This window comes from Hyaena hyaena, unplaced genomic scaffold, assembly GCF_003009895.1.
Source record: "Hyaena hyaena isolate Hyena2069 unplaced genomic scaffold, ASM300989v1 scaffold_67, whole genome shotgun sequence".
Lineage (NCBI taxonomy): Eukaryota > Metazoa > Chordata > Mammalia > Carnivora > Hyaenidae > Hyaena > Hyaena hyaena.
In genome coordinates, this window is record NW_024080699.1 from 349806 (window position 1) to 377803 (window position 27998).

The 27998-nt window shown below is 39.9% G+C and overlaps 1 pseudogene; it reads left to right on the forward strand.

The window, feature by feature from the left end:
• The first annotated feature begins 2020 nt into the window (after nucleotides 1-2020).
• Nucleotides 2021-27998, forward strand: part of LOC120232082 — a 29993-nt pseudogene continuing 4015 nt past the window's right edge.

The following is a 27998-nucleotide window of genomic DNA, read 5'->3' on the forward strand; positions in this document are numbered from 1 at the left end:
AACCACACCAAATATGTGGCCATCTTAAAGTCGTTAGTCAGATAAGCAGCCTTGTTGAAATTACTTTGACCTTTCCAGGTCTTACCCACTTTTGCACAACCACATTATGTTGCTAGGTCAGCTCTACTCTTCCAGTGGTCGATCAATAATGCTGATTATGGAAAGAGGATCTCCTTCCAGTTTATGTAATACGTTTATATATAGATTCTGATACTGCGTTTTAAAAATAGTCATATAATGTTACTGATACATATTGAAATATTGATCCACTCAGACCTGCAAAATAATTACTGATCTGTACTACCCTTTTCATCAGGAATCAAAGTTAAGCTGACAACTGTAATTTCTAGGAGTCTTATTATATCTTTTTTATGGAAGGTAATTCTTTTTCGTTTCTTCCAAATATGGGACATTATTCTTCAAAAAGGGTTTCCAAAGAGCCATATCCTTGGGCTCCAAAAAGTTCTAAGTGACCATAACTTTCAGTTAGAAAGAACCCAACATTTTTAGAAAACCACCATCAATTATTACCCTACCATCCATTGCACCAAAATAAAGTCTTGGCTCATCAGAACTCACTGAATTAAATCTGCCCTCAGCAACATCTTGGAAGGGTCAAAGACTATATTTGCTAGTATATAAATAAGGTCACTGCAAGTCTAGATGGCCATTGCTATCCTATATGATAATATAAACAAAGTTCCTGCTAGCCTGTATGGCTATTAGAGAATAGCACTCCCTCCAATGGAAAAAGCACCATGGCACTGCCTTGATTTGCAGACAGTGCCTTTATTCAACCCAGAAGACACTCACTGGGAATGGAGAGTCAGGTGGGGGAGGACATACTGATGCCAGGAAGCACAACACTGTGTCCAAAACTTGGAATGGACCTTAGACCCCATTCATACCCTCAGCTTAGTGCAATGCAGAAACCTCATAACTGTATGCTCTGGCCCCTCATATAAGATATGTAAATGGATACATTGAGCAGGAGTATATGATGGGTTCCAATTATTCAAGGTCAGTTTTTGGGAAAAAAATATTTAGCACTTTATACTATACATGAATTCAAATTAATTTTTGAGTACTTTATTATTATTCATTTATTATTATATTATTGTGATGTTTATCATTTCTGGACATGTTCAGGTTCTCTTGTTTTCCTTATTTTTATCAGTTAGTAGAAGATTGAACTATCATAGCTCTCCAACGTCCTAGCCATGTTCTTTCATGAAATCTATAACATTAAGTTTGAACTTAATATTATAGTGATACCTTCACTGCTTTTGTGCCATGAATGATGGAAATAATAACTTTAATTATAAAATATTAATATTAAATATTATTTAGTTATAAAATACCACCTTCTACCTCTGACTAGCTGGGTAAGTTGTTACTGTATTAGAAAAACTTCTGGGGTGCCTGACTGGCTCACTCAGTAGAGCACAAGACTCTCAATCTCATGGCTGGGAATTCAAGCCCCACACTGGGCATGGAGCCTACTTTTAAAAAACAAAAAATAAAATAGATTTTAAAAAGTAGAAAAACTACTGAGGGTATGTGAAATTTACAGAGATCTTTCTTTTCTTCTACTTTATCCCTAGGAGATAGCATCACCTAGTATTTTCTGTCTTTGATGCTGAGACTTTTATTTGTAATACAGGCACATTGAAGATAGAGTATTTTTTCTGGCTAATAGAATTTTTAAAGCTGACATCAGAGAGCTCATTTATTAAATTTTATACTCAAAAGGAGATAATTGGAAGCTAGAGCATTTATCCATTTTTCTGCCCTTTCTCCATGCAAAGCTACAGATTCTTACAATGTTTATATTGGCAGTGATCCCCAGTCCATCAAACAGAGATGCAATTGCTTCAGAAATTCTGAGCTTACTCCAGTGAGAAAGATGAATCATAGATGAATCTCATGTAGTGAGAGCTTTCCAAACTTTCCTGGTAACAAAAAACAGATTCCATGGTCCAAGTGCTTCTTCTGGAGATCCTATTTCAATGGACCTACGATGGCCGTCCAGGGATTTACTTCTTTAACAAGAGTCCCAGGTGGTTCTTTCATGCAAAGTCTGGCCCTGGAGAGGTGCGTGGGTGGTCAGTCAGTTAAGCCTCCCCCTTAGGCTCAGGTCATGATCTCACAGTCTGTGAGTCCCAGCCCTATGTTGGGCTCTGTGCTGACAGCTCAGAGCCTGGAGCCTGCTTCAGATTCTGTGTCTTCCTCTCTGGTTGCCCCTCCCCTGCTCATGCTTTCTCTCTCTCTCTCTCTCTCTCTCAAAAGTAAATAAATAAACATTGAAAAAATTCAAAGTCTGGCGCTGGAGGCCATAATTTTACAGATTTGGCAATGGTGTTCTAAGAGGTAAGGTGACTTCCCCAAGGCCAAACAGTTAGTCTGTGACAGAATCAGAACTGGAACAGAAATATCCTGAAAGGCCTCAGGCTTTATAAGATGAAATACCATGTTTGAGAAGCATTTACAACCATGGTGGAAAGTGTGACTTATGGGGGAAAAAAAGCAAAGGTACCTAATCAGAAATTTCAGTTATCTGAAACTCCTTGTTTCAGCTGCATCCTGGTTAATTGAGCACGTAAGAGACTCTTGTCCTTTATTTGCTGAACACATTCTTCTGACCTTTTCTCTGATTGGACTCATATGCTTGAATATGGTTAACGGGGCTTCCCTCGGTAACTTTGGACCTACCGTCACCTCTGTCTTCTTCATTGCCCTCCTTAAAACTTTTATCAAACCTGACTCATCTCACCTGACTCACACTGCAAAATTCCTTCTCATGCCATTCATTCTATCATCTTTCCGTTTTGTTGCCAATTTTTGCATCTAACTCCAATGCGTGCTTGTTCATATGAATGTGATACTTGTTTCATAAAGAACAGCTGTCAGAGGGGAAAGACCACCATGACAGAGACGAACTACTAATTCCTAGTCCCAGCTCTACTGGTTTTTTTTTAATTTTTTTTTTAAATTTTATTATTTCTAGGAGAGAGAGAGAGAGACAGCGTGAGCAGGGGAGGGTCAGAGAGAGAGGGAGTCACAGACTGAAACAGGCTCCAGGCTCTGAGCTGGCAGTCAGCACAGAGCCCGACGCGGGGCTCGAACCCACGAACCCCGAGATCATGACCTAAGTGAAAGTCGGACGCTTAACCGACTAAGCCACCCAGGTGCCCCGTCCCAGCTCTACTGTTAGTAAGCCGTGTGACCTTGAGCAAGTCACTTAGCCTTTCTGAGCTGTTGTTCAATGAAAGGGTTAAACTCTAGGATTCTGAGTCCTCCCTTTCTGTGTCTGTCCTATCTGTTTCAGAGAGAAAGGAACTATCTTTTCTAATTTATTTTTCTCTTTGCACTGGGCCTATTTTTATAAAGTTACATAGAGTGCTCATTCATTCAATAAATGCTGACACTTCCTTCCTTGGTCTAGTTTGACTTTCCTCCTCCCATCACAGATGGTGTATGAGCCACATATCTGATCACAGCTGACCTTTGTTTTTGGTAAGGACTAGATTTTTTAAAAATAGTACAAACTGTGTGTCTTTCCAGTGTCACTATTCCTTTTCATGAAATGGCACATCCTGTCCCTTGGCTCTCCATATTTTCCATTAAAGCAAAACATTATTTCCACATGTCTCTTTTGCCTTACAGATTCTTTTCAAATTTTAAGTATAGCACTCCTGATTTTTTAGTTGATCATATAATTTATTGATATCCCTGATGCTGATCTTAAAGAGGTTTGCTCACCTCTTTCTTTAAAATTTCCATTTGTAATTAGGTCTCTGTTCAGCTGTGGCTTGAGTCACCCTCACTTATGTTTTTTTTTAATTTTTTAAATGTTTATTTACTTTTGAGAGACAGAGCATGAGCGGGAGGAGGACAGGGAGAGAGGGAGACACAGAATCTGAAGCAGGCTCCAGTTCTGAGCTGTCAGCATAGAGCAGGGCTCAAACTCATGAACCATGAGATCATGACCTGAGCCAAAGTTGGACACTCACTCAACTGAGCCACCCAGGTGCCCCCACTTATGTTTGAAGATACTTGGTCTCACAATCACAACTGTAAGCACACTTATTTGTTTTGTTATTTTTTTAAGTAGCTCTTAAAACTTATGGCACTCCATCATGTGTAAAATTGTTCTATTTAGTCAATTGATCCACACTCAAATGTACAACCTTAGAAAAACATACATGAAAGAGGGCATAAGAAGTATGAAATGATAGAAAATCACTCAGAGTTCAAAATAATACACACGATTATAGAATAAAAGTATGAAAGATTTCAGGACCTTGGACAGATAAATGTGTTCCTGCTGTAATTTCTAGTATCACAGCATAAGCAAGCTAGCAATACATTTGAAAATCTACAGCATCGTATCAGACATGGTACCATGAAATATCATGAGTGATTTTCTATAACTCACATCTTACAAGAAGGAAATAAAGACTTCCCTAGTGAAAACAATAAAGCCCAGACTATGCCCTTGAATACACAAGCATGAACAGTTGTAAGGCATTGATAGAACGCTATACCAGGGCATAGTGGTGGGGTCTCTAGGAAGCAGTGCTGAATGGCATATGTGTCTCTTCCTTAGATAGTTTGCTATTTATTTTTAAAATGTAACCAAACTTTGGGACACCTGGGTGGCTCAGTCAGTTGGAATTCCAACTCTTGATTTTGCTCAGGTCATGATCCCAGGATCATGGGATCAAGCCCCAAGTTGGGCTCTGAGCTGAGCCTGGAGCCTGCTTAAGATTCTCTCTCTCTCTCTCTCTCTCTCTCTCTCTCTCCCCCCCCGCCCCTCCCCCAATTGTGCTCTCTAAAAAATAAAAATAAAATAATATGTAAGCAAACACTTCTTTTAAAGTTTATTTATTTTGAGAGAAAGAGAGAGAGAGAGAGGGAGATTGTGTGCTTGAATGACAGAGGGGCAGAAAAAGAATCCTGACCAAGCTTTGTACTGACAGCAAGATCATGACTTGAGCCGAAATCAAGAGTCAGGCACCCAACCGACTGAAACACCCAGGTGCCCCAAGCAAACACTTTTAATTATACAATCATGAAGCTCTACAGGTGAGAGTTATCAGAAACAAAACAAACAAAAAAAAATCAACTTAACTACCATCCAAAAGACGCAAATGGAAACAATAGAGTGCTGTTTTTCATCTCTCAAATTGACAGAGATTACAAAAATTTCCAGAGATGCAGGTAAATGAGCACATATATGCACTGTGGGTGGAAATGCAAGTTGGTACAAGACTGGTTGGGGTGATGTAGAAATATAGATCAAAAGCCTGCATAATGATAAAGCTATATATGGCGCTATATATATATATATATATATATATGTAATAACATGGAAACAGATTCTCAATTCATTGTTAGGTAGAAAAAAAGCAGGTTATCAAGTTATATAATAATATATATATTATATTTAAACATACATTCTGAAAGGATATAACGCAAAATGTCATGATCTTAGAAGGTAGGATGGTGAGGAGATGGGAGGAGAGCATTTACATTTTGTTTACATGTTTTCTAATGTATACATGTATTCTAATGTATTCAACAATAAACTAATATTTCTGTTTTTAAAACAACTTACTCAATTATCAATAGAATTCTAGTGGTAACGACATTCTGGTTTCTCCTTTTTAGGGATTACATCGGGTGGAATTGGGTTGGGCATATTTAAGGGAAGCCAGAAGGGTAGACAGTTGTGAGCAAGAATGAGAATGGCCTCAGACATGTGTAGACAAAGAAAAACTGAATTACTCCCAGCTTTGAAACTATGGTAAAGAGTTTGCATTTTATTCTGGAAGCATGGACCACTATTTCAGGTAATGAGCAAAGAAGGAGCAATGATTATATCTGTGAAGTCTGTTTTCTTTTGTTTTTAACTACTCTGGATTCTGCATAGAGAATGGAATGAAGTGAGACAAGATGAAAGCCAGGAAGATCAGTAAGAAGATCACTGTAGAATATGGTAAGTGAGAGTAAGTCATTGAAAGTGTTGATGGAAAAAAAAAAAGATTTTATTTAAATTTTAGAAGTAAAAATCATAAGACTTGCCTATGTGGTAAGGTAGAAAGGGAGACATCAAGGATATTTCACATATTTGGAATTAGGGATAACTGACAGCTTTTTTTTTTTTTTTAAGTAATCTCTACACCCAATGTGGGGCTTGAATTTACAACCTTGAAATCAAGAGTCACATGCTCTACTGATTGAGCCAGCCAGGCATCCCCTGACAGTTATTCTTTAATATCAGATTTAGAAAGACTGAACCACTTGTTTGGGTTATTAGTTTTCAAATCTTCTTATTGAAGTCTGTCATTGTGGTGGGTTGAATGATGACCCCCAAAAAGATATGTCCATGTCCTAATCTTAGTAATTTGTGAATATTACCTTATTTGGGAAAAGGGTGTTTGCAGATATAATTAAATACCAAATGATTTCACCCATATATGAAATTTAAGAAACAAAACAAAAGATCATAAGGGGACGAAAAGAGAGAGAGGCAAACCGAGATACAGACTCTTAACTTTAGAGAACAAACTAATGGTCACCAGAGGGGAGAGGGTAGGGAATGGGTGAGATAGGTGATGGGGATTAAGGAGGACACTTCTTGTGATGAGCACCGGGTGTTGTATAGAACTGTTGAATCACTATATTGTACACATGAAACTAATATTATACTGTATGTTAACGAACTGGAATTTAAATAAAAAACTTTAATAGTTAATTAATTCACTAATTAATTAAGGATCACCCAGGATTCTTTGAATGGGCCCTAAATCTAATGACACATGTCCTTGTAAGAGTGAGACAGAGGGAGGGACGCCTGGATGGTTCAGTCAGTTGAGCGTCCAATTTTGGCTCGGGTCATGATCTTGCAGTCCATGGGTTCAAGCTCTGTGTGGGGCTCTGTGCTGACAGCTCAGAGCCTGGAGCCTGCTACAGATTCTGTTTTTCCCTCTCTCTGTCCTTCTCTTGCTCATGCTTTGTCTCTCAAAAATAAATGTTAAAAAAGTGTTTTTAAAAAGAGTGAGACAGAGGGAGATTACAAACAGAAGAGATGATGTAACCATGGAGGCAGGGACCAGAGTCACAAAACTACAAGTCAAGCAATGCCAGCAGCCCCCAGAAGCTGGAAAAGGCAAGAAATGGGTTCTCCCCTAAAGCCCCTAGAGGGAACACAGCCCTGCTGGACTTCAGACCTTTAAACTCCAACACTGTGAGAGTTGTTGTTTTAACCCACCCAGCTTGGGTTAATGTGTTATGGCAGCCACAAGAAAGTAATACAAATATAGATCCAAGATCCTGTACAAATCCTAAGTGTCCAGTTTAATCAGTGTTTATTACTCTTTCCTATTTAAAAAAACATTAAATGAGGGAAATCTTCAAACACACACAAAAGCAGAGAGAATAATATAATGAACCTTCATGTTTCCTAAACCTAGTTTCAATAATTGCCAATGCACAGCTGAAGTGTTTTCATCTCTACTTTCATCCATCACCCTGACACTGGATCATTTTGAAGCAAATCCTAATCATCAAATTTTCCATCAAAAATACTTCAAAAGATGACTTTTTAATTTAACATAACAAAATGCCATATTTAACCTAAAATTAACAAAATATTCTTAATAGTATCAAATATCTAATCACTATTCAAATTTCCCCCAACTGTCTAGGGCAACTGGATGGCTCAGTTGCTTGAGTGTCTGACTATTCATTTTGGCTCAGGTCATGATCCCAGGGTGGTGGAATGCAGCCCCGTGTTGGGTTCCATGCTGAGCATGGAGCCTGCCTAAGAGTCTCCCTGTCTTCCCCCTTGCACGCACTCTCTCTCTAAAATTTAAAAAAAAAAAAAAATCCCCCAGTGGTCTCATATACAGTTTCTTTTTTCAGTTGATTCTTTGAAACAAGATCCAAACAAAATGTGCATTCTGTATTTGCTTCATACATTATCTTAATTCTCGTAATCTCGTAATAAATTCCCTCTCCTTATTTTCTTTTTCCTTTTAGTTTATTTACTGAAGAAACCAGCTCAGATCATTTGCATGGTAGAATTTCTTGGATTTTAATCCATCCCTGGGTGTCTTCAATACGCTCTTATCTCCTGTATTTGTTGTGTAAACTAGAAATTAGACCTCAAGTAGATTCAGCTTCAATGGGTTTGGAAAGAATACTTTCTAGGTGGGGTTTGGGACTGCACTGTATCGCATTAATGCCTGGATATCTTTTTGTGTGATCCTAAGATCGACCAATGGTTTCAGGAGTTATTGACCTGATCTACTCATTACAAACTTGCCTGTTAGCCTGCCCCCTAGCTGCTCTACGTTCATTCATGATCATTGCCTAGAGTCATCATTTGCAGTTGGAAATATTCCAGTCCTACCACTATTTTCACATTTATTAGCTGGAACTCCTCTATAAAGAACTTTCCCTAATAAACTATTTAATCACCTTGATTATAGACCGTACAGGAGAGATAGGGTAGATGCTCAATCCTTTCTCTTTATGCACCAATTTTCACAGTAAGAAGTCGGTTCTTTCAAAGATGACCAGTGGGGTTTGTTTTGTTTTGTCTTGTGTCATTAGGAAACAATAAATTTTCCTTTAGTTATTTTATTTCTTATTTGGGGGATTCTGGTCAGAAGATACAAGTATACTATTTATTTGGCTGTGTCTCCTAGGAGCCAAGGTCTATAAGTGAGTCTTAAACTTTTTTTAATGTTTTATTTATTTCTGAGAGAGAGAAAGAGAGACAGCGTGAGCAGGGAGGGTCAGAGAGAGAGGGAGATACAGAATCTGAAGCAGGTTCCAGGCTCTGAGCTGTCAGCACGGAGCCCAACACAGGGCTGGAACCCACGAACCGCGAGATCAGGACATGAGCCGAAGTCAGACGCTTAACTGACTGAGCCACCCAGGCGCCCCAGTGAGTCCTAGGCCCATTCACTCTTACATCTATATATACATCGCTGGTTTCAGCCCCCCTGATAATAGAGGAGGAAACAGAAGGCCAGAGTGGCCTGGTAATTTGCTAACGTAACTTACCTGACTTGTAGCGGGATCCAAGTGAGAGTCCAAAGCCATGCTTTTTCCACTGTAAGATAACTCAGAGAGCTCTTTGTTTGTTAAATATTGTGCTGTCAGAGGCACAGCAGCCACAACAATCAAAATAGTAAATACATTCATTTGACAGATAAGAAAGTAAGATTTACATATTTAGTGGTTACGTATAAGACTTCTTATTGGGGTTTGATCAAGAAGGTCAGTAAATGGTAATGTGCACACCCAGTAAAGTGATTCACGCCAATTGTTAAATCAAAGAACTTGAGCTTGATTAGGAGAAAAACACTTCTCTATTTTGACTCTGAAAAGAATCTGTTCTGCTCACATTCGAAGGCAGAATATGAAACAGCAAAACCAGAAAGGCAGTTCCCCCAGTTTGTTCTACCCAGCTTTTGTTTTACTTAATTTTATTTTAATTTAAATAATATTTTTTCAATATTAAATACAATATAACATGCAAATCTAAAGTCCCAGATTCAGAGATCTTTATGACATGGATTCAGATAAAACATATTTCAAATTATGTTGCCCTCCCTTCTCACGTATAAGTGATGATGGTTAGTGTAATGTAATGCTCCTGGGGCTGTAAGAGAAGGATTAGCTCTTCTTCCTCATGCCAGATTTATAAAGTAAGTGATTTTAATAATCATTTATTGAGCCCCTGTTCTATCACTTAAGAACTGAACCTAGCGTCTTTTCACATACAAAACTGTATTTGAAATCAACATATGTCCCTGAAGTAACCCTTTATATCTATATTATTTATTTGTTATACTTAGTATATATGGTGTCTATGGTAATAGACTTGAAGGAACTAGAAAATTCCTGGGGAAAAAAACCTAATAGTTACTGTTTTCTTATGTATCATATCAACAGCTAATTAGAAAGTGGAGTTGATGTCTTCTTTGTGGCTCCGTACAAAGAAAGTGTGTGAAATACAATGACATATTTTGACTCAGCAGTGTCACAGGAAAGAGAGCTAGGGCCACCTTCTCTTCATTCTCTTCCTCATAAGTAAAGCATCCATGGAGGGAAGAGGAATACACATGCACCTTCACATTTCCAAATCAATTTATTTTTATTCATACAAAACTCTGACTCTAAGGAACAGTGTTAATGTAAATTCTCTCTTTCCTCCTCCCACTCCACCCCAGCAACCTTCAATCTTTCAGCAGCTATGTTTCTCTAACAGCCTGTCTGTGTCTCTCTCTCCTGTCTCTTAAGTTTCCTCTCCTGCTCAGTTTCTTCCCTTGCCTGGTTCAGAATTCTTAGAAGAAGGTTGGACATCAGCACCCCAGGATTAGGGAGGGAAATCCTGTAATAAAGCACTGGTTCTCCAATCTTGGAGTTTGTTTAAAAATGCAGATTCTAGGGGCGCCTGGGTGGCTTAGTCGGTTAAGCGTCCGACTTTCGATAAGGTCATGATCTCGCGGTTCGTGGGTTCGAGCCCCGCGTCGGGCTCTGTGCTGACTGCCAGTTCGGAGCCTGGAGCCTGTTTCAGTCTGTGACTCCCTCTCTCTCTGACCCTCCCCTGCTCACGCTGTCTCTCTCTCTCTTCCTAGAAATAAATAAAAAAAAAAAATGCAGATTCTATGGCCACCTGGGTGGCTCAGTTGGTTAAGTGTCTGACTTTCGCTCAGGTCATGCTGAGCGAAATAAGTCAGGCAGAGAAGGACAGCTACCATATGTTTGCACGTATAGGTGGATTAGGAGGAACTTAAAGGAGCACCAGGAGGGAAAAGAAGGGGGAAAATAGTTGGGGAGAGGGAGGGAGGCAAACCATGAGAGACACTTGAATGCTGAAAACAAACTGAGGGCTGATGGAGGTCGGAGAGAGGGGAAGGGCACTTGTTGGGATGAGCACTAGGTGTTATATGGAAACCAACTAGACAATAAACTATTTAAGGAAAAAAATAAAATTAATTAATTAATTTTTAAAAAGACATCATGGTCTATTTTAACAAATTCAAAGCAAGATCATTATCCCGGGGCGCCCGGGTGGCTTAGTCGGTTAAGCGTCCGACTTTCGCTCAGGTCATGATCTCGCGGTTTGTGGGTTCGAGCCCCGCGTCGGGCTCTGTGCTGACTGCCAGCTCAGAGCCTGGAGCCTGTTTCAGAGTCTGTGACTCCCTCTCTCTCTGACTCTCCCCTGCTCACGCTGTCTCTCTCTCTCTCTCTCTCTCTCTCTCCTAGAAATAAAAAAACAAAAACAAAAAAACAAAGCAAGATCATTATCCCTTCACATTGGAGGAAGGATGGTTATCTTTCTTATCTTCATATTCATTTTAAGCAATGAATCAAGCAATATTAAAAAGCTAAAAATAAAAAAAATAGATCATGAATGTAAAATGTCATTAAATAATAATGATGCATTTTATGGTAGCTGATTGCATACAATACTTTCAATTTTGGAATAATGTTACTTTTGTCACCTAAGTGCTGTTAGAAGCTTTTCAGGCCTGAATATACAGTGATCTAAGATGCATATTGATGCATATTCTGCATAAACAGAGTACCTGAACACATGAAAAATATACCTAACATAAACCTAAACACTTGTACATAAGAAAATGAGGAAATCATCCAGCATATATAAAGAACATCTACAAATCAATTAGAAAAAGATAACCAATAGAAAACTGGGCAAGAACCCTGAACAGACACACTTCACAAAAGAAACTCTCCAAATAACCAATACACATATGGGGCGCCTGGCTGGGTCAGTTGGTGGACCATGTGGTTCTTGGTCTTGGGGTTATGACTTCAAGCCCCATGAATGGGGGTAGAGATCACTTTAAAGTAAAATTTTTAAAAAATTATTAAAGAAAACAAATAACCAACACACGAATGAATAGGTGCTCAACTTCATTTGTCATCAAGGAACTGAAAATTAAAAGCATAAAGTTATAGCACTACTCACCCACTAGAAAACAACAAATGTTGGAAAGTATACACACCAAACAGAATTCTCCTCCACTATTGTTGAGAGTGTAAATTAGTACAACCATTAGGAAAACTATCTGGCAGAACCTATTAATGTGGACATGACATGTGCTTATTCTACGCCAGCAATTTCACTCCTAAATATATACCCAAAAGACATCATCAAGGATGTTCATGAGAAGCACAATTTGTAGTGGCCAAAAAGCAAAAACTACCAAAAGGTCTATCAACACTGGAATGGATCAATAAATTGTGTTATGGTTGCACAACTTGATACTGTGTAGCAGAACAAACACACACCATGGATGAGTCACACAAACAAAATTAAATCTAAGAAACCAGCCACAAAAAACATACTGTAGCATTCCATTTATATAAAAGTTAAAAACAGGGGCGTCCGACTTCAGCTCAGGTCATGATCTCATGGTCTGTGAGTTTGAGCCCCATATCGGGCTCTATTCTGACAGCTCAGAGCCTGGATCCTACTTCAGATTCTGACTTGCTCTCTCTCTACCCCTCCTCTGTTCACGCTCTGTCTCTCTCTCTCAAAAATAAATTTAAAATTTTTTTTTAAAGTTAAGAACAAACTAAACTAATCTGTGCAATTAGAAGACAAGACACCAGGTAACCTTGGAAGGACAGTGACCTGAAGACTCAGGGGTTTTGTGTTACATCGTTTCCTGACCTGCTGCTAAGTACACAAGCATGTTAAATTAGTGAAAATTCAGCTAGCTGACACGTGCATTTCTCTGAATATATATTACACGTTAAAGGTTAAAAATAGAAAAGGAAGAAATCAGTTAAGTCTCCTGCCTGTCATTTCCAGCCTATCTGTTCTTTCCATTACCAATTCCCCTGCTGTTTTGTAAAGTTGCCTTTGTGTTAAAATACTTGCTCCATTTTAACAAGTGGTGGGTGGTTGATGTGATTTCTCTATAAATAGTTTGTAGAGAAACTATTTATAGCCACTATAGTGATTTGGAAAGCACAATACAAATGTTAGCTTTAATCATATGGGGTATGTACACAATATTTTGTCCCTCATAAAGATCATATCACAATATTTTGTTCTCATAAAGATCATATTGTTAAATTCTCATACTTTTACTCAGCTTTAGTTTATCTGTGCAGCACGGCACCCAAAGCACTCACGATTTCCAGCTACAGATGACACCGCACTTGATTCCTACGCAAATCACAGCTCTTACAGATGTGAAATCGAGGCAAGAATCAGAGAGCCTTCATTGTTGATCCTGTTGAATCTTGTTGGAAATAATGAAGAAAATCTGAGAAGATGCGCTGTCCTTTTTGCTCTATATTGCTACCTCCCATCAGTAGCCCTGTATCAGAACATACAGAATAACAAATGGTCAGGTTTTAAACAGAACCTTCGTTTCTCCAGCTTTCTCCCTGTGAGCCCACAAGTCATTGATCCAACCAGAGCTCTTCTCCTTTCCAACTTCTTCTGTAAATAAAAACAGAGCAGTGCTGCATAAAATACAGGTGGAGGCTGGATGAACATCGACAATAAACAAGTGGTCCTTATAAACAGCATTCTGTTATTCACGATAACGGAGTTTGTGGGCTATCTAATGCCATAAGAAAATCCAAGAAGAATACAAAAAAAAGATGTTCATCATAAAATAATGAGTTAATGGGTAGACATTTTAAACAGACAAAGCAGCAAAGGGGATGCATCAAGCAGCCAATCATTTTATTGTGAGATCTCATAAAGTACATGCGGTGGAAGAAGACTCGCATCAGTATCACTTGATGTCATATGTTAGGAAAATCAAGGTAACAGGGTTTTTTTTCCCCTTAAGCTCCATGCCCAAAGTGAGGCTTGAACTTATGACCCTGAAATCAAGAGTAGCATGCTCTACCTACCGAGCCAGCCGGGCACCCCCAAGACAACAGTTTTTCTAACCCATAATGTTAAAAATAATAATTACTATCTTTTGGAAGTTGCTATACTTTATTTTTGCTGGTGTAATATGGGGACTCCAACCTTCTAAAAGATTCTTAGGGTATTATTTTTTTGAGATGTCTCAGAGCTATAGACTGACTTCTAACGCTGAATGAGGCATGAAATTTTACCTAACCCAATGGTCCTCAAGTCGTGCTATTGAGAAGCCCTGGGGTATCCTAATCAATATGTCAAAGGTGCCCAGGAATTGGTTGCATAAAGACCAAGAGAGAAACATTCAGGACTCTCCCCAACCCTGGGCCAACTTTATTTTTTTAATAACTTTTTAATGTTTATTTATTTTTAAGACAGAGAGACACAGAGTGAACAGGGGAGGGGCAGAGAGAGAGAGAGAGAGAGGGAGATAGAGAATCCCAAGCCTACTCTGAGCTGTCAGCACAGAGCCTGATGCAGGGCTCAAATTCACGAACCGTGAAATCATGACCTGAGCAGAAGTCAGATGCTTAACCAATTGAGCCACCCAAGTGCCCCTGGGCCAACATTAGCAAGTAGAACTGCTTGTTTTCTGTTTCCATAATGGGCTTCCACATGAGTTTTGTTTGAAGAAAGCATTCAGCTATTTCAAAACAAGAAATAATAAAAATTTAAAAAAATTTAAGTTTATTTATTTATTTTGAGAGAGATAGAGAGACCATGAGCAGGGGAGAGGCAGAGAGAATGAGGGAGAGAGAGAGAGAAAGAGAGTCCCAAGTAGACTCTTTGCTATCAACATGGAGCCTCATGTGGGGCTTGAACCACGAGATCATCACCTGAGCAGAAAACAAGAGTCAGGCGCTTAATTGACTGGGCCACTCAGGCACCCCAAGAAATAATAAAAATTTTTGAAGTAGACAACTCATCTTCAAAACTGATTTTACAAAAAAAAAAGTGAGAGGGGTACCTGGGTGCCTCAGTCAGTTAAGGGTCCCACTTCAGCTCAGGTCATGATCTTGCTGTTCTGAGTTCAAGCCCTGCGTTGGGCTCTGTACTGACAACTTGGAGCCTGGAGCTCGCTTTGTATTCTATCATTCCCTCTCTCTCTCTTCCTCTGCTTGTGCACGTGCATGCTCTCTCTCTCTCTCTCTCTCTCTCAAAAATAAATGAACAGTATTTTAAAAAGGAAAGAAAAGTGAGACCCAAGCAGATTAAGTGATTTGTCCAAGATTCCAGACCCAATCAGGGGCAAGACTGGACATGGACCTTTTGTTCTCTGATTCTGGTTTGAATGGACTTTCCAAACCACCATGTGCCCATCAAAGAGCTTCCACAGTTTCAAAAAAGAGGGGTTGGAAATCCTGAGTGGAAACTAGCATACACTTATTTAGCTAGTCTTTATAGATTCTTCTATCTTCAGTGTCAAAGTCCTTGATACAGAAGCCATCTGCATTTTTTAAATAATGCACAGCATGCCACACGAAATAATATGGGCAACAAAACCAAGGATAAGAGTCCACCGTCTGTTTACTGCTATTTGCAAATGGAAAAAGAAAATAGCTGCTAAAAATGTTACATTGGTTATGATCTGGAATCCTTCGACAGAGTAAAGCTGCCATGGGAACTGACTAGCTGATTTTTAAAGCTTGAAACAACCCTTTAACGTATACATATACATATACATATACATATACATATATTTATATATAGCAGGGTGGTTTTTCTTTAATCTCAGGATGTTTGTTCCAAAATGCTATATAATTAGATAACAGCTTTCTTTGTGTCATTCCAGATGCATTTTCTAAAGAGAATATATTGCAATTATTTTAGCCAGTTTGGTACCTAAAGGGTTAATTAAAGAGAAGACCTTCTATTTTTAGCTGTTACTATAGCCAGACTCCCATTCAATCTAAAAACAGCCAAGCCTTCTGAACCATTTTTAACCCTGCAAAGCTGAGACTCATGCCTATCCAAATTAAGGATAAGCTTAAATAGCCCAGCCTCAGCCAAAACCATGGCAACCAGTACACAGTACGCATCCTACATCTTGCCCGGTAGTCCTCAACATTCTTTTATCACAAGACAGGAAATCTGTTTTGTTTAGTTGTCATTTAAGGACAGATTTACACTATAGGAGGGCTAACCATGTGCTCTTATTTAGGAAAGAAGTGGATTTATGATGATGTAAGCTTTACAATGAGGGAAAGACAGGAATAATCTTTATTATTCATTTATATATTTATATATTCACCATCTCATTTCAAAAAGAGACCTGTGGTGGGGCGCCTGGGTGGCTTAGTCGGTTAAGCGTCCGACTTTCGCTCAGGTCATGATCTCGCGGTTCGTGGGTTAGAGCCCCGCGTCGGGCTCTGTGCTGACTGCCAGCTCAGAGCCTGGAGCCTGTTTCAGTCTGTGAATCCCTCTCTCTCTGACCCTCCCCTGCTCACGCTCTCTCTCTCTCTCTCCTAGAAATAAATAAAACATTAAAAAAAAAATTTAAAAAAAAAAAAAAAAAAAAGAGAGACCTGTGGTAACTCCCAAAACATCTGAAGGGGAGATGGAGACATCAGAAAAATAATTGGAGTGCGGGCTTTCTATAGTTATGACTGTGTGCACAATTGGTTTGGCAGTCAGGTTAAATAATAAAAATAGGGGTGCCTGAGTGACTCAGTCGCTTAAGTGTCTAACTCTTGATATCAGCTCAGGTTATAATCTCACAGTTCATGAAGTCAAGCCCCACGTCAGGCTCTGCACTGACAGCTCAGAACCTGCTTGGGAGTCTCTCTCTCCCCTTCTCTACCCCTCCCCAGCTTGCTCTATCTCCCTCTCAAAATGAATTAAAAAACTTTAAAACCAACAAATAAACAAATGCAGAATAATGGATTCTGTGACACCACCCAAGTACCATTATTAAAATGGGGAATAAGGGTTGGGGTATCTGGGGGGCTCAGTCAATTTAGTGTCTAACTCTTGATTTCAGCTCACGTCATGATCTCACAGTTCCTGTGTTCAAGTCCTACAACAGGCTCTGCACTGATAGCGTGGATCCTGTTTGGGATTCTCTCTCTCACTATCTCTGCCCCTCCCCTGCTTGTGCACTCACTCTCTCAAAAATAAATTAATAAAAAAAAGTTTTAATGGTAAATACGGAGAGGTCTTTATTTTTCTACCTCATTTCAAAATGAAAATAGCTTTGTGATTTTCTTCTGATAATAACATCAGTACATGCTCCGGTAGACAATCCATGCATTTTAGAAGACTATAAAGAAAGTAAAAATTATCCCAAATGATGCAGAAGCAACTTTTGTGACCATGGTGACCATCTTCCCAACATCCTTCTGTGTACAGAAACATGCACACTTTCATAAATGTACATAAAATGAAGTGGTACCCTGCATGATGCTCTGAGACCCGCTTTTCATGTTCAATTCTTTGTGAAAATCTTTCCGTACCAATTAACATAGATTTGTTATATACTCTACCAAATAGGTATACCACCATTTATTTAACTAAGCCCCTATTTAGGAATATTAAGAGTGTTTCTAGCATCTCACTATTATGAACAACACTACAGTGAAGATTCTTTTACAAACATATCTTCATTTAATTGGTTAATTACTTCCACAGGATAAATTCCTAGATGTGAGATTGCTACATCAAACGGTATATATATTAAAATTTTTGGTCTCTATCACCTAGACTGCACCCTGGAAAAGTTGAGCCAGTCTATATACATGCTTGTTAAAGATGTGCATAAAGTTTCTCCACACCTTCACCAATATTTGGTATCTCATTCTTTTTTATCTTTTTCTGTCTAGTAGAAAAGATGTCATTATGTTTTGATGGTAGCAGCTCTTCTCCCATCAATTCATAACTCTAAGAAAAGGAAAATTATAATTAAATTGAATAAGATAGTTGAACTACATGATTTTGAAAGGATTTTCCAGTTTTAACATTCTATAATTCAAGTAGTGCAATTGCTGGATCATAGGGTAGTTCTATTTTTAACTTTTTAAGAAACCTCCATACTGTTCTCCACAGTGGCTACACTAGTTTGCATTCTCACCAACAGTGCATGAGGGTTTCCCTTTCTCCACATCCTTTCCAACACCTGATGTTTCATGTGTTGTTAATTTTAGCCATTCTGACAGGTGTGATGTGATATCTCATTGTAGTTTTGGCTTGTATTTCCCTGATGATGAGTGACGTTGAGCATCTTTTCATGTGTCTGTTGGCCATCTGGATGTCTTCTTTGGAATTCAGAGAGATACATGTACCCTGATGTTTATAGCAGTATTCTCAACAATAGATAAATTATAGAAAGAGCCCAAATGACCATCAATGAATGAATGGATAAAGATCCATGGATATTTACACAATGGAATATTACTTGGCCATAAAAAATGGGATGTTGCCATTTGCAACCACGTGGATAGAGCTAGAGAGTATTATGCTAAGTGAAATATGTTCAGTCAGTGAAAGATAAATTCTATATGATTTCACTCACATGAAGAATTGAAGAAACAAAACAAACAATCATAGGGGAGAAAAAGAGACAGAGAAACCAAGAAACAGACTCTTAATTATAGAGAACAAACTGATGGCTACCGGAAGGGAGGAGGGTATGGGGATGGGTTAAATAGATGGTGGGGATTAAGGAGAGCACTTGTGATAGCACAGGTATTATATGGAAATATTGAATCACTAAATTGTGCACCTGAAATTAAGATTACACTGCTTGTTAACTAACTGGAATTTAAATAAAAACTGAAACAAAACAAAAAAAAACCCTCTATAATTCTACAAATTGTCCCTAATTCATTTCTCTGTCAAGCATCTCTTATAAGCAAGATGAAAGGGGAAGAGAGGCTAACTGAGAGCATCTAATGTGCATGAGAACAACCCTTTGAGATCATTGTGCTCATTTAATTTTTTAAATTTTTTAATGTTTATTTATTTTCAAGAGAGAGTGAGACAGAGTGCAAGCCGGGAAGAGGCAGAGAGGGAGAGAGACACAGAATCTGAAGCAGGTTCCAGGCTCTGAGCTGTCAGCACAGAGCTCAAAATGGGGCTTGAACCCACGAACCATGAGACCATGACCTGAGCCAAAGTGGGACACTTAACTGATTGAGCCACCCAGGTGCTCTTGTTTATGCTCATTTTATACAGGAAAAATATGGGCTCGGAAGGAGTTAAATAGGAGGAGAACCAGAGTAGTTCAAACTGACAAGGTGTTTTTCCCTATAGCATGCTGTATCTCAGTGGGATTCCTGTCCTTCAGGAACATACAGTTACTCTAAGGCAAGGATGTGAGCTGCAGAGAGACCACACCTACATAAAAATCATTCAAGTCACATCAGATTTCTAAGGTCAGGCCTTTGTCTTCCTCCACCCGCCCCTACCACCACAACCTTGTGTCATTCCCGTGGCACTTGATATGGTATTTCCCATAGAGTAAATGCTCAGTGAATATATCCATGTTCTTCCCTATCTGCCTGACTACTTGACTGGGAGGTGTAAAATTTTCTCATTGTGGACAAGGTGGTCCTACTCATTACATCGTATGATAGTGGCCCGGAAGCTAGAAAGCAATTAGCCTCAGACTGGTCACACACTTACCTGGTTGGCCCTCCCTCTACCCAGCCTGACCAGACTTGGAGCCACGAGCCCAGAGAAACAGAGTGGACTCCAGAGATAGAAAGACACTTAGCTTCAGGGCATAAGTAAGGCGAATTGCACCCTTTCATAGGTCTACTTTTGAACCTTTCTGTATAATCTTAAGTATTATCGTATCTTATAGCTTTGACATTTTATCTCTAGCCTTTTGACATTTTAGAGTGTCTTTACACTTTATCAAGATTATTATGAGAAAACAATCAACAAAACTAAAAGGCAACCTACTGAATCAGAGTAGATATTTGCAAATGACGTATCTGAAAAAGGGTGAGTATCCAAAATATATAAAGAACTTATAAAACTCAACACACACACACCCAAAAAACTGAGATAATCCAACTGGAAAATGGCAGAAGACATGAATAGATACTTCTCCAAAAAGACATATAGATAGCTAACAGACGCACTAAAGGATGCTCAACACCACTTGTCATCAGGGAAATACAAATCAAAACCGCAATGAGATATCACCTCACACCTGTCATAATAGCTAAAATCAACACAAGAAATAACAGGTGTTAGTGAGGGTGTAGAGAAAAAGGAACCCTCACACACTGTTGGTGGGAATGCAAACCGGTGCAGCCACTATGGAAAACTGTTTGGATGTTCCTCAAAAAGTAAAAAATAGAACTACCTTATGATCCAGCAATCACATTACTCGATATTTACACAAAGAACACAAGAACACTAATTCAAAGGGATACATGTACCCCTGTTGTTTATAACAACACTATTTACAATAGCCAAGTTATGGAAGCAGCCCAAGTGCCCATCGATGATGAATGGCCAAAGAAGATGTGGGGCATATACACAATGAAAACTTATTCAGTCATAAAAAAGAACGAAATCTTGCCATTTGCAATGACATGGATGGAGCTAGAGAGTATAATGCTAAGCAAAAGAAGTCAGCCAGAGAAAGACAAATACTGTAGGATTTCACTCATAAGGGAAATTTAAGAAATAAAACAAATGAGTAAAGGGGAAAAAACAGGAGAGAGAGAAAGACAGAGGGAGAAACACACTCACAAACCCAGAAACAGCATCTTAATTATAGAGAACAAACTGATGGTGACCAGAGGGGAGGAGATGAGAGGACGGGTGAAATAACTGATGAAGATCAAGGAGTTCGTTTGTCGTGATGAACACAGAGTGATATATGGAAGTGTTGAATCACTATATTTTATACCTGAAACTAATATTATACTGTATGTCAACCAACTGGAATTAAACTAAAAGCTTAAAATAATACATACCTACACAAATATTACAGTTTAAAATATTTTAAAGAATATGTCATCATTAGTATTATTGCTATCAATCACTAAACATGGATACTTCATGTTTTTTATGGTTCAATGTTGTTGTTTAAATGTTTATTTATTTATTTTGAGAGACAGAGAGAGAGGGAGCAAGGAAGGGGCACAGAAAGAGGGAGAGAGAGAGAATCCCAAGCAGGCTCAATGCTGTCAGCACAGAGCCCGACATGGGGCTCAATCCCATGAACATGAAATCATAACCTGAGCCAAAATCAAGAATCAGATGCTTAACCAACTGAGCCACCTGGGTGCCCCAGTTCAATGTTGGTTTAAAATGGTGCTTCTCAACTACTACTATTCTAGCTTAGTTATTGAGTTCTGAGAGCTAGCATATGGTGTGGGCAAAAGCTCAGGACCAAAAGTCACTAAATTCTGATTGGTTGTGGTCAACAGGCCAGCAGTTGTGGTCCACACGTCAAAATGTTGGTGCTGATGTGCATTTACAATGGTCTAGGATATAGACTCTGCGTAACCACTCTTGCAAAGAAATCATATAATGTGCATTACATATTTCACATAGGTCTTCGGTTTGCTTTGTGTAAATATATGACAAACTGCAATTCAATACTTTCTGTAGATGAAATATTCTCAGAAATAACAGCTGGAAAGATGTGTACATTTACACTGTAAAATTTATATAAACCTCACATGATACATGAAGCTAAGCTACATGTCCATAATGACTAAGTATTTCTGGTGCTTTGGGCAAGTTAAGAAAATATTTAATTTTTTTATATTCAAACAACACATCTTTATTATCTTATGTCACCACTACAACTCTACATCTAATTTTATCACTTCATTATTAGACTACTAGTGTTTTAACTACCCCTCTTGCCTCTGCATTTTTAAAATACCTCCAATGCCACTACCAACAAAAACAACAGCAGTAATAATAAAAACTGTTCATAATTACTGAGTGCTCATAAAGTGCCAGCAGTTTTCTAAGTGTTTTATAAAGATCATCTAAGTTGTTCTGTATAATGACCTTATATGGTAATACCCATATATCACTTCATAGTTGAAGGGATTGAGAAAGAGAGATAAAGTAAGTTATCCAAATCATCTACATAATGGGTGGATGAAGATCAAGTTCCCTGCGAAAAGAATTGTCTCCCTAAAACACACCAAGAAAATGTTTATTTTGATCAATGCCTATGGTTTTTCCAGGCTCTTAGATATGACAAGCCCTCCATTGTGGCCTACCTCACTGTAAGACTATCCACTCTGTAGGAAAGACAATGGCCATGGGCGAGAACATTTGGGCCTTCAATGGCAGCCCATTCTCAGGAAGAAGAGTGGGCCTATTTATTGTATTTGCTGCAATAGAATCATGCTCTTCTTTCCGATGTGCCATCTTTTTTTGTTTTCAAACAAATGTGTTCTTGCTCAACAACAAAGGGCCTGACAAGATGCCAGAGACCTCACACTATCGAGCTACATAAAAGCAGGAGATGATGAATGTTAAGTGCGTTCTGGCTTGATTTGATTTAAAGAGATCACTTCTGAGAAACACTTGGAATCAGTATTTGAGGTATTAGAGATGTGCCCTGACAGCTGGGGTTTAGAGGAACAAGGGCAGCTTTGTTCTCTTTTATGTCCACTGGTTCCCATGCGTTTGTCGTCAGTAGCTGCTCATGCACAGGGCACAGCAGAGGAGGACACAACAGAGAGCAAAGAAGTGGGAGATTTTCTCCAACCAATGCTGAGGCGGAGGGATTGGCTGTTGGAGTCTGCTTTTAGTAGTTGCTGCTGTGATGCTGACTGCTGAGTCCAGCCCGTCCCTACAAACGACTTTCACAGGCATGTAAACAACCAAACCCATAACCTATTCTCGTGCACGTAGCTAGACTCTACTGCTCAGCCTCCTTTGAGAATAGGGCAAATGGGATGTAAGCGGTGGTGATGGGGGCACCTCTGTGCCTGGCCCTTTAAATTTTCCATGTGTAATTCTCCTCTTTCTTCCCTCATCTGCCAGGTGAATATCCATGCCCAAGGAGCCATGAAGCCTTGTTTGAAGCCAGATCCTTGAATGATTCTGTGGAGCTAAGCTTGCCAGTACCAATACTCCTGTTGATTGGAATTTATTTTTTAATGTTTTATTTATTTCTGAGAGAGAGAGAGAGAGAGACAGTGTGAGCAGGGGAAGGTCAGAGAGAGAGGGAGACACAGAATCCGAAACAGGCTCCAGGCTTTGAGCTGTCAGCACAGAGCCCAACACAGGGCTCGAACCCACAAACTGCGAGATCATGACCTGAGCCAAAGTCGGACGCCTAACCAAATGAGCCACCCAGACTCCACTGATTGGAATTTATGGAAAGAAAATATAAGCATCTATACTATCAGGCAGCTGAAAGGTAGACAGGGAGGTGGGGGAGGTTTGTTACAGCAGTTAGCATACCCTGAATTATAGAGTATGCAAGAGCCCAGGGAAAGAATGCATGAGGCTCACTCTGAATGTGTTAGCTCTGGCTGTCTTTCTGATCACCTTTCCTTTAACTTCCCCAACTGCTTGCTCACTAACAACTGACCCTGCGCTGAGGAAAGATGAGGGAAAACACATCGGGCCATTAGAAGTAGCATGTTGGGGGGCGCCTGGGTGGCTTGGTTGGTTAAGCGTCCGACTTTCGCTTAGGTCATGATCTCGCGGTTCGTGGGTTCAAACCCCGCGTCGGGCTCTGTGCTGACTGCCTGCTCAGAGCCTGGAGCCTGTTTCAGTCTGTGGCTCCCGCTCTCTCTGACCCTCCCCTGCTCAGGCTGTCTCTCTCTCTCTTTCTCCTAGAAATAAAATAAAAATATTAAAAAAAAAAAAAAGAAGTAGCATTTTGGTATGACTTTGGAAAAGTCTCTGTGAAGACAGGAAAAAACTTACATTCCTTTTTTCTTTTTTTAAGAGAGAGAGAGAGTACATAACACAGCAGGAAAGGGGTAGAGGGAGAAGGAGAGAGAGAATCTTAAGCAGGCTCCATGCCCAGCACAAAGCCTGACATGGAGCTTGAGATCATGACCTGAGTCCGACCAAGAGCTGGACACTTAACCAATTAAGCCATCCAGGTGCCCTGATAACTCACACTCTTGAGGAAAGAAATGCTATCCTAACCAACAAATGCTTATTGGACACATTCCTTAAAGAAATCATTTTGCTAGGTGCTGGGAATACAAAGGTTCACCTCTACCTTGGAATTAAAACAAAAAAGGTTGTCCTATAAGCTTGCAAACTGGGGAAACATGATTTAAAATATAGTTGGGTAATGAAAAAAGGCATGCTTTACAGTTACACAGACCAGAGTTGAAACACTAGATATGGCACTCATTAAAATTAGGGAAAGTCGCTTAATCACTTCCTGCCTCAGTAGTCTCATCTTTGAAGTGGGATAAAACCTGCTAACCTGAGTAAAGTTTTTTGGTTTTTTGTGGGAGTTTTTTTTTTTTTTTTTAATTTTTTTGGAAATAATCTTCACCTTAGAGAAGAGTTGCAAGAATTCCCAACTACCTTTTCCCCAACTCCCCTTAACATCAATGATTTGCATAACTATAATTATCAAAACTAGGAAATTAACATTGATACAGAACCACTAGCTAAATGACAGACTTTATTAGAATTTCTACGTTTTTTTCACTAATGTCATTTCTCTGTTCCAGGATCCAATCCCGGGAGCTACAGGTAGATCCTTCATTTAGTTATCAAATCTCCTTAGTTACCTTTGGTCCAACACATTTCCTTTGTATTCCTTGCACTTCATGACCTCACCACTTTGGAAGAGTGCTTGTAATATATTTTTCTAGAATGTCTCTCTCAATTTTAGTTTGTCTAGTGTTTTCTCCTGATTGGACAAAGGTTACAGATCCAAGGGGAAAAAAATAGCACACAGGTGAATTGCATTATTTCAGGAGGTACATTGTATCGACATGACTTATTACTGGTGTAATCATTGGGACTTACTACTGGAGACCACTTGGTGAAGGGGTATCTGAAAGATTTCCCCAGGGGCGCCTGGGTGGCTTAGTCGGTTAGGCGTCCGACTTTCGCTTAGGTCATGATCTCACGGTTCGTGGGTTCGAGCCCCGCGTCGGGCTCTGTGCTGACTGCCAGCTCAGAGCCTGGAGCCTGTTTCAGTCTGTGACTCCCTCTCTCTCTGACCCTCCCCTGCTCACGCTGTCTCTCTCTCTCTCTCCTAGAAATAAATAAAACATTAAAAAAAAAAAAAAAGAAGAAGAAGAAGGAGAGCTTCTTCCCTCCTGAAAACGAAGGGAGGAAGATGGCAAGAGGATCGTTCATTGGTGGATTCATAGGTTCCCCAGAAAGGGGAACTCTGACTCCACTCCCTGGTTACATACATGTCTATGCTAGCCAGTGGATCTGCTCACCAGTCCCTGTGATCCAGACGGAAGGGAATGAACTGAGGAGACAACGCAGGGTGGAGGGTGTTCGGACAGAGGGGCCACTCCCCTCCCCTGCACTGTTCCCATGGTTCTACTTCCCAAAATGCACAGAAAAGTAACCCCCGCACACCTGCAAGTCAGTGAGGCTGCGATCTTCAGTCTGGCTGGGGACTGCTAATGCAGCGGCCAAACAGGGAGGTGTGTTAACACAGTGGCGAGAAATGCAACCAGTGGGGTTCATTTGGAATCAAATATTGCAACATATTACCTACATCCCGGGAAGCTGCTTGGGATGAGACGCCATGAGAAGAGCATGTTGGAGCCCCCACTCCTCCACATTGAGTTCATAGACAAAGAGCTAGAAGAACAGCATCAACCACCTGTGGGGAGATAAGTAAAGACATCAGATCAAAGAAGGAACTTGGCCTATCTTATTCCTTTTTCTCTCCCCCTCAATATCAGTGGAGCCAGGACGAGGAGGTAGGGAGAAGGGGTGTGTGAAAGCTGATCCCAGCCAGGCACCTCCAATACCAGCCATCAGAACCTCCTAGCATGGCCAGTGCTGGGGGAGAGGATGAAAAGAGACTTAGATCTGACAAAAGGTTACATTTTCAGATAGACAGAACTGAGTCTTAAAAACTGAAGGTGTTTCAATTATAGAAAATGACCAAAAAAAACCCCTAAAGAATCAGGCTGAAGTGTCCTTAAAAGCCCCTGTGACCCAGTGGGAGGGGACTGCATTAGAACACAGGTAAAAGCAGTGACTTGGAAAAATTGAAATGTTCTGTGTTTTTACCGCCACGTGAAACTGAAACTTCCCAATAAACCCATTTTGTCCTTTCATCAAAATCACACTAGAGCATCAGCCTCTGCAAATCTGAGTGATGCCTTGTCTACCTAATCCCCCCCCCCCTTTCTTTTTACCCTGGAAGCAGGGATACCATTATACAAAGCAGGTGATTTCCAAATTCCAGTCATTTAAGTGTTGCCTACATGACTTTCGCCACATTGTTACATCATCAAACACTCTTGTTTCCTATATAGTTTTCCTTTGAATTTACTCACTTTTTAAATTAAACATTTTTAAAAGAAAAACTATACCTCAAGTATAATTGGAAAAATAGTAGTAGATGCCATAAGCAAGCACCACAAAGACAAAGAAGGATGCCCTCAAATACCATGGCCTGAAACTGAACTTCAGCCTTTGTTAAAAAAGGAAGATTAGCTAAAATGACAGGTGTTAAAGCCATATTAGGATCACATGGAGACTTTCTTCTTGATGTGAAAGAATTGCCAAGGGAATAACTTTCTCATGGGGTAATCCAAAGTTATCCAATGCTGTGGCTGAGCAATAAAGTATGAAATGCCAGAACCTCAAAGGAGAGGAAGGCTATTCCAGAATATAAAGATACCACTAGTACATACGTGCCTCCACCATCTTGCTAGCAGCTTTTATAACTACTTGGGAATTTACTTTGGAAGATGAGGTGTTAAAAGATGTTCTACAATTTTGGAGCATGAAATGCTACAAATGTGTCCATTAGGATTCTTTCCTTGCATGTGACAGCAAAGAATTTATTGGCTCATATAACTGGGAGGTCAGGTTCAAATACTTCCACCAGAGCTGTATTGGGGGAGCTCAGATAATGTCTTCAGGATATTTTTCTCTGTCTTCCCCCCTCTGTCTCTCTCCCCCCCGCCCCTCTCTTTCTGTTTCCCCTTATCTGTCGTACATGTGCTTTCCAAAGAGAGCAAAAGAGCTGTCAGCAGCACAGACCTCTATCTCCCAGCTCAGCAAACCCAGCAGAAAATCAGTGCTAATAGCTGTAGCAGCTAGGTCCCAGAGAAGATGCTGATAGGGCCGGATGCTGACTCCGTTTCTGTGCCCATCTTTGAATCAATCCCCATAGCCAGCAGGCTGGACACATTCTGGCCAAGCTGGAGTCACACTCCCCCTTCCTATGATAAAGGAGGGGCAGGAGGAGAGAGGGGACTAGGAAAGAGGAAAAATGGAGACCATCACCCAAAGGACAAGGGATGTGTTTCCCACAAGAAGAAAAGGGAAAGAATGCCGGACAGACAAAAATAACAGGTGTTCACAACAAACCCCTTCTCTGTGCCAGTCATATGCAAGTGGAAAAGAATTCAAACATATGGTAGCTGTCCTTCTCTGCCTGACTTATTTCACTCAGCATAACGCCCTCAAGTTCCATCCGTGTTGCTACACATGGCCAGATTTCGTTCTTTCTCATTGCCATGTAGTATTCCGTTGTATAGATGAACCACATCTTCTTGATCCATTCGTCAGTTGATGGACAGATAGCATATGTTTGCACGTATAGGAGGATTAGGAGGAACTTAACGGAGGACCCTGGGGGAGAAGAAGGGGAAAAATAGTGGGGGAGAGGGAGGGAGGCAAACCATGAGAGACTCCTGAATGCTGAGAACAAATTGAGGACTGATGGGTGGGGGGGAGGGGGGAGATGGGCATGGAGGAGGGCACTTGTGGGGATGAGCACTGAGTGTTACATGGAAACCAACTTGACAATAAACTATTTAAAAACTAAAAAAATTTTTAAAAAGAAAAGAACTCAAGAGGTTACTTAATGATAACAACGTTTAAAAATACAAGGAGTTGGGCAGAAGATATGAACAGACACTTCTCCAAAGAGGACATCCAGATG